This window comes from Bubalus bubalis, chromosome 16 (genome assembly GCF_019923935.1).
Source record: "Bubalus bubalis isolate 160015118507 breed Murrah chromosome 16, NDDB_SH_1, whole genome shotgun sequence".
Classification (NCBI taxonomy): Eukaryota; Metazoa; Chordata; class Mammalia; order Artiodactyla; family Bovidae; genus Bubalus; species Bubalus bubalis.
Genome location: NC_059172.1, coordinates 36,961,452 through 36,974,335, shown reverse-complemented (window position 1 = coordinate 36,974,335; position 12,884 = coordinate 36,961,452). Strand labels below are relative to the sequence as shown.

Sequence of the window (12,884 nt, the reverse complement as noted above, 5' to 3'; positions counted from 1 at the left end):
GACTGATCTCCTTTGGGATGGACTGGTTGGATCTCCTTGCGGTCCATGGGACTCTCAAGAGTCTTCTCCAACACCACAGTTCAAAAACATCAATTCTTTGGTGCTCAGCTTTCTTTATAGTCCAACTCTCCTATCCATACATGACTACTGGAGAAACCATAGCCTTGACTAGATAGATCTTTTTTGGCAAAATAATGTCTCGGCTTTTGAATATGCTATCTAGGTTGGTCATAACCTTTCCTTCCAAGGAGCAAGCGTCTTTTAATTTCATGGCTGCAATCACATCTGCAGTGGTTTTGGAGCCCAGAAAAATAAAGTCAGCCACTGTTTCCCCATCTATTTGCCATGAAGTGATGGGACTGGATGCCATGATCTTAGTTTTCTGAATGTTGAGCTTTAAACCAACTTTTTAACTCTCCTCTTTCAGTTTCATCAAGAGGCTCCTTAATTCTTCTTCACTTTCTGCCATAAGGGTGGTGTCATCTGCATATCTGAGGTTATTGATATTTGTTTTAAAAAGTCCTTTTCATTTAAATACCTTTAGATATAATATTTTTATTTTATTAATTTAACTTATAGGCAATAAATGGATAATCTTAGTTTTTTCTGGCCATTTAATCTTTCTGATGTATCATGGATAATCATATCACTTATCTCTCTAAACTTTGGGTTTTTCATCTGGGAAAAAGAGACAATAATCATGATATTTCATAGGTGACATAAATAAGATATTTCAAAATGGGCAACTAAGATAATAGCTTGAATCAGCAAGCACCTAACTAAAAATGAAACTCTATTCAGGTTATGTGACTTCAGAATCAGAATTCATAAGCCTCTACCAAGCTATAGACATGCTGCCTTTCAAACCCTATAACCTTTCTCTAAGCCTGTTCCACAACCTTTAGTAATAAGAAAGCAAGAAATGGATCAGATCCCTGGAAGCAAGCCAGTTCTGTTCCCAAAGGCAGTTTCCAGAGAAGGATACAGAGCCCTGAAGTAGGTATGAGGGAGAAGGAGAGGGACCAACCTCACATCCTGAATTTAAGAGAAGATAGTGTCCACACTCTGGAAAGAGAATGGGATGTACTCAAACTATCTGCTTCAGGTGGGGTTTCTTTCCCCAACTCTTGGTCTTATAGAATCTGATTCTTATTCCCTGGGCTTTGACAATGTCTGATCCTCATATCCAAGGTCTAAGGAAAGAGTCACTGTCCTCATACTGTGGATCTATAGAAGTTTGCCTTGGAATCCTAGAGCCCTAAGTCTACTAATTAATATATCAAATGTAATTCAAAAGGATACATGCACCGCTATGTTTGAAGTAGCATTATTTACATAATAGACAAGTAAGCAATCTAAATGTCTATCAAGAGATGAATGGAAAAGAAGATGTGTGTGTTTGTGTGTGTGTGTGTGTGTGTGTGTGTATAATTGTTGTTCTTTACTTACTAAGTTGTGTCTGATTCTTTAGCAACCCTATGGACTATAGCCCACCAGACTCTCCTGTCCTTGGGATTCCCCAGGCAAGCATGGGTTGTCATTTCCTTCTCCAGGAGCTCTTCCTGACTGAGGGATGAAACTTACATCTCCTGCACTGGCAGGTGGATTCTTTATTACTGAGCTACCAGGAAAGCCCCCCCCCCCCAAAAGAAGAAACAAATGACCTTATATACAAAAGAGTAATAGACTTGCAGACAATAACCTTATGGTTAACAAAGGAGAAAGGTGAGCAAGGGATAAATTAGAAGCTTGGGATTAACATAAACACACTACTATATATTAAATAGATGAACTTACTGCATAACATAGGGAACTATAAGCAATATTTTGTAATAGACTACAAGGGAAAATAATCTAAAAAAAAAATATATATATATAGTATATATATATATAAACATTAAGTCCCCTCTGTATGAACGAGTTCAATTTTGAGGGTCCAATCCTAGGTCCAGCAGAGTTAGCCTACGTACTGAACTAACAAGGCTTTCCTGGTGGCTCAAGCTGTAAAGAATCCACATACAATCCAGGAGATGCAGGAGATATGGGTTCAGTCTCTGGGTTAGAAAGATCCCACTCCAGTATTCTTGCCTGGAGAAGTCATGGACAGAGGAACCTGGAGGTTACAGTCCATAGGGTTGCAAGGATTGGGGCATGACTGAGCATGCACTCAGTCAACAGACATAATCAGTTAATATAAGCAGACATATAGTACATATGTAATGTGTTTACAATACTTTTACACAAATAACATAAAAAGGGAATACAAATATAAGAAAGCATTTTTGATCTTAAAGTATACTATCTTGAAAACTACCGTAGTACAGCACAGCAGCTGGCATACAGGGCTGGCATCGAGTGAACGGGCAAGAAGAGGTACTGGCTGGAGGAGGGAGAAGAGGTGGGAGATGGTAGGGCTGGAGGATCATCAGCATAGGAGATGGAGAGCAAGCCACGATTTCACTCACACCTGAAGTTGATGGAACACATGGCCACGTCTTTGAAAGTGTGCGACTTGAAGGGTCATATATAGGGGCTTTCTGTGTAACTGAATCACTTTGCGAAACACCTGAAACTAGCATAACATTGCAAACCAAATATAGAAAAAAAAAATACTCTTATTCACACAAGGGCTATTCTTCACAGTGTAGACAGACATTTCTTGTCCTTTCATTGGTCTTCTATTTCAGTAATAAAATATCTGCTCTCTTGACCTACAATTGTGTCATCCTAGGTTTGAGCTATTTCAAATCCTAAAAGATGATGTTGCAACAGTGCTGTACTCAATATCCAGGAAATGTGGAAAACTCAGCAGTGGCCACAGGACTGGAAAAGGTCAGTTTTCCTTCCAATCCCAAAGAAAGGCAATGCCAAAGAATGTTCAAACTACCTCACAATTGCACTCATCTCACAGTTCGCAAAACCAAAATTCTCCAAGCCAGGCTTCAACAGTGCATGAACTGTGAGCTTCCAGATATTTAAGTTGGATTTAGAAAAGGCAGAGGAACCAGAGATTAAATTGCCAAAATCCTCTGGATCATCAAAAAGCAAGAAAGTTCCAGAAGAACATCTACTTTTGCTTTATTGACTACACCAAGCCTTTGACTGTGGGTCACAATAAACTGTGGAATATTATTCAAGAGATGGGAATAAAAGGGCCACCTGACCTGCCTCCTGAGAAATCTGTATGCAGGTCAGAAGCAACAGTTAGAACTGGACATGGAACAGCTGACTGGTTCCAAATCAGGAAAGGAGTACATCAAGGCTGTATACTCTCCCTGCTTATTTAACTTATGCAGAGTACATCATGTGAAATACCAGGCTGGATGAAGCACACACTGGAATCAAGGCTGCTGGAAGAAATATCAATAACCTCAGATATGAAGATGACACCACCCTTATGACAGAAAGCAAAGAAGAACTAAAGAGCCTCTTGCTGAAAGTGAAAGAGGAGAGTGAAAAAGTTGGCTTAAAACTCAATATTCAGAAAACTAAGATCATGGCATCCGGTCCCATCATTTCATGGCAAATAGATGGGAAAAAAAATGGAAACAGTGTGAGACTTTATTTTGCTGGGCTCCAAAATCACTGCCAATGGTGACAGCAGCCATGAAATTAAAAGACCCTTGCTCCTTGGAAAGAAAAGCTATGACGAACCTAGACAGCATGTTAAAAAGTAGAGACATACTTTACCAAAAGGATCCATCTAGTCAAAGCTATGGTTTTTGTAGTAGTCATGTATGGATGTGAGAGTTGGACTATAAAGAAAGCTGAGTATTAAGAATTGATGCTTTGATCTATGGTGTTAGAGAAGACTCTTGAAAGTCCCTTGGGCTGCAAGGAGATCTAACCAGTCAATCATAAAGAAAATCAATCCTGAATATTCATTGGAAGGACTGATGCTGAAGCTTAAACTCCAATACTTCAACCACTTGATGCAAAGAGTCAACTCATTGGAAAAGACCTTGATGCTGGGAAAGAATTGAAGGCAGGAGGGGAAGGGGACAACAGAGGATGAGATGGTTGGATGGCATCACCAACAGGATGGACATGAGTTTGAGTATGCTCCAGGAGTGGTGATGGTCAAGGAAGCCTGGCATCCTACAGTCCATGGGGTTGCAAGAGTCCGACACGCCTGAACAACTGAGCTAACTGACTGAGGTTAGGTAATCTATCCTAGGTGTCTTTTTTATTTTTCTTAAGGAGAGGGGAACCTTAGAAATACTTGTAAAGGTCACAGTCCAGGAAACATGATCCACTAAAGGCTGATTTTTAATTATACAATTATGGGCTGCTTCTCCCCCAGCCCCCCATTCCTTACCATCATATCAATAGGGCTCCAGTAAAATAACAGTTGGTTGCAGATGAAAAAGTTGTAAGGTACAGACTCTATTGATGATGATAAGTTCTTAGGGAAGCCTACAGACAACAGGGACACCAAAATACAAAACAAAGCAAGGACACTAGAGAAATTTGAAGTCTTCATCACTGATGGCTTCAACAAACATTAAACATACTCCAACACCTAGCCTCTCATATCAATTCATTTATTCCTCAGTGTGATCACAAGTCCTAGCATTAAATAATTTCAGACTTCTTAGCTGCCTTGCTGGTATCAATAAGAAGAGAAAATCAAGAAGGAAACTTGGAGCAATATCTCCAGAGTGGACAATTTCTCTTGTTGTCACAGAGAAATGAACAGAGTTCCCTGGAAGTACAGGATGTAAGCTTATTCTACCTGTTCTCTCTATGAAATAACCTTTGGATATTTTAATTTGGGATTGAGCTCTTAGTTGTACTGTAGATTCCTTGCATTTCAATTCAGCTTCATGAAGTAACCAAAAATGTGTGTGCAGGTGTTTTCTTTTTTTTTTTTTTCCCTTGGAAAATTAAAATCCAGAGCTTGGCTATAATTCACTCCTCAAGAGAGCTAGAACTGATTGAGTTTCTTGTCTATGATTGTATTTTTTATCTTGAGCATGTTTTTGTCCTTGTCACCATCTCAACATCCTTAACCAATACTAAAATGGTTTGAATAGAACTCCTTCCTTGTCCGATGCTTAGCTACACTCCATGAATCATTCTGGGAGAAGGAGAATGGGAGAGATGGATGCCATCGTGGAGGATGACATGGGAAGAGCTGAGAGCGAAAATGGGGAATGAGTGGAAAATAGTGTTGAGGATGGAGGAGGACATAACAAAGGAAGGGTGTCTCAGGAACCAACACATTATCATACACTCAGTATACATCTTCCTTGCTGACCATTAGCTGTTCTTACTCCATGCCTGAGGGACACAGCCTAACCTTGACCAATGACTTCAAAGGACAAGCATGAGCAAGGGGGCAGAAGTTCATCAGTAAAGAATAAAAGGCCATAGCATCCAGCAGCAGCACAGACTTGTTTCTGATGCTTCTGTGATCATCTGTAAACTCCACGACTTGACATCATGGTGCATTTTACTGCCGAGGAGAAGGCTGCTATCACTGGCCTGAGGGCAAAGTCAATGGCAGAAGAGGCTGGAGGTGAGGCTCTGGGCAGGTAGGAAGTGGACTTCATGGGAGAGGATGGTGAATATGAGCCTGGCAAATTGGCCAGCAAATTCTTCAAAAATTTCTGAGTCGCTGATTTTCCATCTGCTATGTTTCCATCTCATAGGCTCCTGGTCGTCTACCCCTTGATCCACAGGTTCTTTGACAGTTTTGGCAACCTGTCCTCTGCCTCTGCCATAATGGGAAACCCCAAGGTCAAGGCCCATGGCAGAAGGTGTTGACCTCCTTCGGAGAAGCTATGAAGAACTTGGACAACCTCAAAGGTGCCTTCGCTGAGCTGAGTGAGTTACACTGTGACAAGTTGCACGTGGATCCTGAGACTTCAGGATGAGTTCAGGAAGTGTTCATGCATTCCCTGTGGCTTTTTACTTTGCAGTAATAATGGAAGTTGAGTGTTTGATTGGAAAGACTAGCAAGATCTCAGAAATCATAGATCAAACTAGGTGTTAGGAGGACAGACTTCCAGCGGGCATACTGAGCCCACCTGGATTCAGGACTAGTGACATAAAGAGCTGTGAGCAGCCTTATTGTGCATGCATGCTAAGTCGCTTCAGGTGTCAGATTCTTTGTGACCCCATGGCTGTAACCCACCAGGCTCCTCTGTCCGTGGGATTCTCCAGGCAAGAATACAGAAATGTGCTGCCATTTCTTTTTCTAGGGGGGTCTTCCCGACCCAGGGATCAAATCTGTATCCCTCACATCTGCACTGGCAGGCAGGCTCTTACCATTAGTGTCGCAGTGAACAGCCTGAAGTTTGCTTAAAAATTTTCAGAAACTTCTGTCAGAACTGGATGTATTTACCCCCAGAAAATATCAAAGAGTAGCATAATTTGTTCAAGGAGAAATAAAATCTGACTTTTGATAGATGAAGTCCAATCTCAAGGAAGGAGAAATATCTTATGTGATTCCTGATGACTGAAGTTAGGAAAATATTTGGGAGAATAATTTTAGACCATTCATCCCAAGAAAAATAGATCAATTCTCTATTAATTACCCATCAGTATTGTGACTAAGTGGAGGCATATTGCTGCATTGGTTGGAGGCTTTACTAAACTCATTCTAGGAACCCATGAAATCCTTTGAATATAAAAATTAGAAGGAGGGAGAGAGGCAAATAAAAATAGTGAAATAGGAGCAAGGCAAGGGCTGTAGGTAGAAAAATGTTGAATGGAGGGCTCATAGAATTTAAATTAAATTGAAGGACAGGCTTTTCCTGAGTTTATTGTACAGGTACAACCCATGGAGCAGTTGAAGATGTGGACTTGGAGTGAGTGTAGGTACTAAGCCTATTTTTCCACAACTCTTTTAGGAAACTTCTACTTGGCATACTTAATTGTCATTCTGTCTCTCACCCAATAGCTCCTGGGCAATGTGATTGTAATTGTTCTGGCTACTCACTCTGGCAGAGAATTCACCCCTGACATGCAGGCTGCCTGGCAGAAGCTGGTGTTGCTTCTGGTGTTGCCACTGCTCTGGCCCACAAATACCACTCAATCCTCTTTTCAATTCACCATTTTGTGTCCCCAGTGCCTTCCTTCTGCCCTTGGGGCTGGGGTTTGACCTTGAGAGCCCAGCTTCTGTTTAATAAAGTACATTCTATTCAGGGATCAAAATTAACATTGTATCTTCTTTATCATTTCATCTTGTGCTAAAGGAGAAACAGTTCATTAGCTGAAGGATGGGGAGAGACATAGGAAGAAGTAACAGTCCCTTGAGGAGCATTGGGAAACTCATCAGTGGAATACAGACATTCTGGTAGGATTTAGGGTTATTGGGAGAAAGTTAAGATGGAGAAAGAAGTTTTCTGTGGTTGGAAATGTTTATCTTAGTGGTTGCGGACTGACTGCCGAAGGGCAGTGCGGCAAAAAACTTACTATAGCAGAAACGCAGATGTAGTAGGTGGTGTCTGAGAGAAAACAAGATAGATTTATAGTACATTGCAGAGAGTTTGCGGAAAAAAATAAAAGCTTTGTAGGGATTCATCATCTAGACTTGGGTTACTTTTTCAGTTTGCTCTAATGTACATTTTGAGACAACTAAGTTATCATATATCCTATGAGACTGAATTGGAGATAAGAAGATCAGTTGAAGGGTGGCTGAGAATTTTCAAAAAATCTCCATGAACTAACAATAGCTTACCCTTTTCTGAAGGATTCCACTGTCTCCTTACAAAGCCAAGGTTAAGACACTTAAAATCATTCTATATCATATTCTGATTGAATGCAATGTGTACTAAAGTAAAATTAGAGCTAAGGTAGTGTATGAATTCGGACAAACAGGAGGATGACCAAAACTTCATGTAGGAGATAAGATAATACTAAGTCTCATAGTTCAAAATTAGCCAGCCAGAGCTTGGCAATGTGCATGAAAATGGCTCTCTGGAAATGGAAGAGAAAGTAAGACATAGGTAGAGGATTAGGAAAGACTAGATAATATAAGGTTTTGAAGATAAAAATATGTTATTACCTTGATAGTAGTAAGAGTAAGCAATAAATATTCTTAGAACTTTAAATGACTCAAGGAGTAGGATTTGGAGGGGCAAATAATCTGCTTAATTCACACAAAATGAATTGAAAATTGCAGACTAGACATGGATGCTAATTGAGGAGAACAGATATAATGGACTCAATCCAAGAAGAGCAGTGTGTTTATTTGTGTCTGACTTTTTGTGACTGTTTGGACTATAGCCTACCAGGCTCTTCTATCCATGGGATTTTCCTGGCAAGAATGCTGGAGCTTGTTGCCATTTCGTCTCCAGGAGATCTTCCTGATCCACTGATGGAACTTGCATCTCCTGCTTGGCAGGTAGATTCTTTACCGCCGACCTCCGGGGAAGCCCTGAAAGATCAAGGAGGTCTGCAAAAAGTGAAGGATGAAGAAGGGGAGAGTGAATAGGACATATTTTCTGATTGACTGGGGTGGATGAGAAGGAAGGGGGGTGGCAGCAGTTGAGAAAGCACAGCCTGACTCGAACAAGAAGAGACCTGCAATGACCTGGGGATGCCATATAAGAGAAGCATTAACTGAATTATTCTTGAGAATGTCACTGCCAGATTGCTCAGGGAATCATGAGCTCCAGGCTTTGAGTCAAACTGTCCTCTTGAGGACTGGCAAATTTAACTCTATGAGGTATTCATTTCATTATTTCCATACATTAACTACAGTCAGTTCAGTTCAGTTCAGTGTCTCAGTTGTGTCTACCTCTTTGCGACCCCATGGACCGCAGCATGCCAGGACTCCCTGTTCATCACCAACTCCTGGAGTTTACTCAAACTCATGTGCATTGAGTCGGTGATGCCATCTGACCATCTCATCCTCTGTGGTCCCCTTCTCCTCCTGCCTTCAATCTTTCCCGGCATCCGGGTCTTTTCAAATGAGTCAATATGTCCTGTGAATTACTTTCGAATTTGGCCCTTTGTCTTCACAATGCGGCTAAAAGATCAGTGATTACATTTTGCAGACTGTCAACACACTGGTCTGTCTGTGCTCCCTTACCTATTTATTTATTTGATGCATTGGATCTTGGTAATGGTTGGGAGATGTTTGTTGCATCATTTGATCTCAGTAGTTACATCTCTGGGTGGGATCCTTGTTGCCCAACTAGAGATTAAATCCATGTTCCCTGCATTGTAAGGAGAATTTCTATCCACAGGACCACTAAGAAAGTCCCCATTGCCTCTTAATATGCCCCTAAATAGAGTAAAGAAAGGCTCTCTGTGGCATGAAACCTTCTCATCCAGTCAGTCAATGAATGAGATCAAAGTACTTTTTAAAATCAGCAATCTCTTTTTCATCCTTCTTGCCTCTCAACTATTATTCTTACTCTGAATATCACTTTCACTTTTCACTTTCATGCATTGGAGAAGGAAATGGCAACCCACTCCAGTGTTTTTGCCTGGAGAATCCCAGGGATGGGGGAGCCTGGTGGGCTGCCATCTCTGGGGTTGCACAGAGTTAGACACAACTGATGCAACTTAGCAACAGCAGCAGCAGCAGCAGCTCATTATGTCCAGATATTAATTTCCTTCATGACAAATGATAATAGCTGAAAATATTTGTTGATGGGGTTACTTATTCATTTTCTCTATCTTCCACCCCAAAATTAGATTCTTTGTCTATCTTAAATCTCCAGTACATACAACAATTATAACACAAAGTCATGCAACAAATAGTTATTGAATGTACATTTAGGATCCATGGGAATGAAAGTTTGAAAAAACATTATAATTTTATTTAATGTAAGAAACATAATGTTTGATCAGCTGTCCCGAGATGGAATGTGTTCCTCAGAGCACAGTCAAGGACACTTGCCTGGCCTTTCCCCTGTGTTGTCATTTGTACTAATGGGGAGCCAGCTCTAAGACCTTAGAACCTGCTGCTTTGGTTTGAATTTGAGCATCCTGCTAGCTCTGCATTTTGAGATGCATCACTTAATACCTTCAGCTCTCATTCACCGATCATGTTTATCTAAGTTTATTTTTATAGAATTAAATACATTAATATATCTCACATCTTTAGTTCACTAATTGGAACATAAGCTCTCTTTATCTCTTTCTCTAAAAATAATTGACTGCATCTATAACTTCTATCTTTTAGCAGTAGTATTTATGTTATCTATAAGCTCTATCTATCTACATTGTATGTGCATATGTATTCATAAATATATGTGATCTTTTGTCTCCAATAAGAATGCTTTTTTAAAAAAATTTAGCTATAAGGATAGTTATCATTATTGAAACTGAGCTTCAATGGAAACTGAAGCTATATGATATTTGATATCATATATCAAATGATAATTTCAAAAATTATCATTATTGAAATTGAGCTTCAGTGGAAATAAAAGATCATTTTGTGAGGAAATGGAAAATTCAAAGCCTGAAATTGAGAAATCAGCAAGACAGGTTTAGAGGAAAGAGAAGTGATGAGTCCAAAAACAGAGAGATGGTAAGGAAACAAGGATAGCTGTGGGAGGTGAAACATTTGGCAGTATTGAGGTTGAAAGGAAAGAAACTCCAGAAGACTGAACTAAGAAAAGAGGTAATGCAATAGGGACTAAAGACTGCTTTCAGAATGCCAAAGAGGTTTGTTTGGACTTTGTTTCCTTTTAGAAGAAACCTATATAGGGATGAGGAAAGTGTATACTGAAAAGTATAATTGTATGAAAGGAACTGTGCCTTTGTTATTTTTCACTTTTCCTCTCCTGGAGGCAGAAAAAAAACATTGCCAAGGAGAAATGTCTATGCAGCATATGCTGGTTCTGTATAAGGAAAGAACTTAGAGTTCACAAATATATTGCTAAGGCTATTTATACATTAGGGCTTCCCTGGTAGCTCAGATGGTAAAAAATCTGCCCTCAATGTGGGAAACCTGGGTTCCATCCCTGGTTTGGGAAGGTCCCCTGAAGGACGGCCTGGCAACCCACTTCAGTATTCTTCCCTGGAGAATCCCCATGGAGGGAGGAGCCTGGCAGACTGCAGTCCATGCGATCAGACATGACTGACTAAGCATACAGCACATTCATACATTGGCTGGGCATTTGTACAGAATTGTTTCTAGACAGTCATTTCAAGTTTGCATCCTATAAATTCAGAAGTAGGATGAAGTGTCTCTGAAGGAGGAAAACAGCTGGAACACGTGGGCTTGAGTGAATACAATAATAAAGCTATGAGTGTTTATTTTTATGCCTGCAAAATATGAAGTTGCTGGTGCTAAGAATATAGGAGGGAAATCATGGTCAAGTCCTAGTCTAGCAAGGGGAACAAACTAGCTGTGTTTAGAGACAAGGCAAGGCCCCAGGCTTTGCGGGAAGTTGATATCACTCAGTTCAAAATGGGAGCAGAGAGGCCAGCCCAGAACTCTCTGCTCACTGTGCACATCTGTTATCTCTCTCCACCTCCACAGCTCCTGGAAATTGTGCTAGTGATTGTCTGGCAAACCATTTTGATACAGAATTTCCCCCTCAGTTTAGGCTGCCCTGAAGACGATGGTGACTGGACTGGTGAACACCCTGGCCCACAAGTATCACAGAGGGTTCTGCCCAGTAATAGAGCATCACCAAGGAAAAGTTTTATTGTTCTAATAATAATAATAGCAACAATAACAAGAGTAGCAGTAGCAGTAATGCTCTGCTAAGAGTTCTTCTTAGAGTAATTGTCCTCAGGAATGCTTTTCTCATGTGCTTTATGTGGAAACATTAGAAATTCTATGTTGAACTGTATTTGGGGGTGGGGGTCACCATTCAGTTTTTGCATGAAGTAGAAATTTCTGCAGGAAAATTAAAAACAGAGCACCGAAGGGATGTGGTTGGGACATACACTTGGGAGAAATATATACCCGTGAGTTTTTCCAGTTAAAGATACAGGAGCATTCAGGTGGGAGGGGAAGGGTATCAGGGGACAAGAGCTCCTCAGGACCACACAATTAAGTGGGTCTGAAAAAAGACTTCAGTAAGGCAAAGGTTCTGAGGTAGAGTACCAAAGTGAAGATTCTTTACAGGAAAATTAGCCCAGGTCTGAAGATGGCAATGTCCAGGCAAGTATGTCATTCCATTCTAAGAACATATTTTCTAAAAGCAGCTGGCTTGTCCCAGCCCTTGTGAAGACAGACTCGGGATGGGAGAGGTTGGAGGTCAGAGCAGTGGATCCTCTTTTCAAAGTCAACTCCAAAGAACTGCCCACGGGCTTTACTAAAGAACTGTCTAGTTAAAGTGAAGAGAGTTGCCTGAGAAGGTTAATTTTTTTTTCAGGACTTTTTTTTTTTCTTTAAATATTTATTTGTATTTATTTATTTGGTTTTGTCACGTCTTAGCTGTGGCAGGCAGGATCTTCAATCTTTGCACCATGCAGGATCTTTAAATGTGGTATGTGGGATCTAGTTCCCTGACCAGGGTTGGAACCTGGGCCCTGCCTTGGTTGTTCAGAATCATAGCCACCAGACCACCAGGGAGGGAATGTTAAATTGATTGTTGCCATGAGGAGACCTAAGTGAGCAGGCTGGCTACAGCATTTCAAGAAGGAGAGACCATTGTAAACTGCTCAGAGAGGGACTGTCTAAAAGTGAGAGAGAAAATCAGGAGTTAGAGGTAACTTCCAGAATCATTGCCTGTTTTGCTGAAAGGATGGCAGCTATTCCCCAACATTCAGAGCTGCATAAGCCCCTGAGTCTGGGGCCTTGCAGGGGCACATACTCTGCTGAAGATGGGCATCAGGGCTAGAGATAGAAAGTACCCAGAGCCAACCCTGCAGGCCAGACCCCAGCTGAGTGTGAGTGAGGTTCCTGGCTGTGGTCATAGTTTCCGCTTTTTTGTTTTATTTCTCTGACTTATTTTCTTGAAGCA

The 12,884-nt window shown here is 40.8% G+C and overlaps 1 pseudogene; it reads left to right on the top strand.

Annotated features, from left to right (window-relative positions):
* The first annotated feature begins 5,445 nt into the window (after positions 1-5,445).
* On the top strand, positions 5,446-6,969 carry LOC123465008 (annotated as a pseudogene).
* Positions 6,970-12,884: the final 5,915 nt, after the last annotated feature.